Here is a 2114-nt window from a genome sequence, read left to right on the forward strand (position 1 = left end):
TAAGCCAGAATGCCTAAAATAAACTGCTATAGACAAAGAGCATTATTGGCAGGGGGTTGGGGGGACTCTACTTTGTAACTCCCAGATGAGGAAACACCCTCTCCCAGTGCAGATAAGCTTCTGCTCAACAATTTAGAGTCTCAAGAGTTGCCTCAAGACACTGAGAAGTAAAGAGATTTGCCCAAGGTCAAACAGTTGGTATGTATCAGAGATAGAATTTGAATCTAGATTTTTTGACTCCAAGGCCAGCTCTTTATCCATTGCAACAAGGCACTTGGTATCTAAAGGAAAAAACAACAACAAAAACCCCAAACAAACCTTGCCTCCAAGGAATTCACAAGAGATAGAAACAGACATAATACAAGGAAGAATGAAGAATAAAGACTAGGGAAATCAAGGATGGCTTCCTGAAGGAGGTAGCACTGGAGCTGACTCCTAAAAGAAGACCAGGGTCCTGAGGAAGATCAAAGATCAAGTATTAAGTTATTATCTGATCTTTGAAAGACTTAAGAATTCTCTTTAATGGAATTATTCATTATGATCAGGTGGGATTTATACCAGGAATGCAAGGATGGTTCAATATTAGGAAAACCATCCACATAATTGACCATATCAACAAGCAAAACAACAAAAACCACATGATTATCTCAATAGATGCAGAAAAAACCTTTGACAAAATACAACACTCATTTCTATTGAAAACACTAGAAAATATAGGAATAGAAGGGCCTTTCCTAAAAATAATAAACATTATCTATATAAAACCATCAGCCACCATCATCTGCAATGGGGATAAACTAGATGCATTCCCAATAAGATCAGGAGTGAAACAAGGATGCCCATTATCGCCCCTATTATTTAACATTGTACTAGAAACACTAGCAGTAGCAATTAGAGAAGAAAAAGAAATCAAAGGGATTAAAATAGGCAATGAGGAAACCAAGCTATCACTCTTTGCAGATGATATGATGGTCTACTTAAAGAATCCTAGAGAATCAACCAAAAAGCTAGTGGAAAACATCAACAACTTTAGCAAAGTTGCAGGATACAAAATAAACCTGCATAAGTCATCAGCATTTCTATATATTTCCAACCCATTTCAGCAGCAAGAATTAGAAAGAGAAATTCCCTTTAAAATTACCCTAGACAATATAAAACACTTAGGAATCTATCTGCCAAGACAAACACAGGAACTATATGAACACAACTACAAAAGACTTTCCGCACAATTAAAACTAGATCTAAATAACTGGAAAAACATTAATTGCTCAAGGGTAGAACAAGCTAACATAATAAAAATGACAATCCTACCCAAAGTAATTTACTTATTTAGTGCCATACCCATCAAACTACCAAGAAACTTGTTTACTGAATTAGAAAAAACAATAACAAAGTTCATTTGGAAGAACAAAAGATCAAGGATATCCAGGGAAATCATGAAAAAAAATGTGAAGGAAGGTGGCCTTGCAGTCCCAGATCTCAAACTCTACTATAAAGCAGTGGTCTTCAAAACAAGTACTGGTACTGGCTAAGAGACAGAAAGGAGGATCAATGGAATAGATTTGGGGTAAGTGAGCTCAGCAAAACAGTCTATGATAAACCAAAGATCTCAGCTTTTGGGACAAAAATCCACTATTTGACAAAAACTTCTGGGAAAAATTGGAAAATAATATGGGAGAGATTAGGTTTAGATCAACATCTCATACCCTACACCAAGATAAACTCAGAATAGGTAAATGACTTGAATATAAAGAAACTAAATTAAGTAAACACAGAATAATATACTTGTCAGATCTTTGGGAAAGGAAAGATTTTAAGAACACGCAAGAGTTAGAAAAATTATAAAATGTAAAATAAATAATTTTTATTATATTAAATTTAAAAGATTTTATACAAATAAAACAAATGCAATCAAAATTAGAAGGGAAGCAACAAATTGGGAAAAAATCTTTATAACAAAAACCTCTGACAAAGGTCTAATTACTCAAATTTATAAGGAGCTAAATCAATTGTACAAAAAATCAAACCATTTCCCAATTGATAAATGGATAAGGGACATAAAAGGCAATTTTCAGATAAAGAAATCTGAACTATTAATAAGCACATGAAAAAAA

Source organism: Monodelphis domestica, chromosome 3 (assembly GCF_027887165.1).
Source record: "Monodelphis domestica isolate mMonDom1 chromosome 3, mMonDom1.pri, whole genome shotgun sequence".
Lineage (NCBI taxonomy): Eukaryota > Metazoa > Chordata > Mammalia > Didelphimorphia > Didelphidae > Monodelphis > Monodelphis domestica.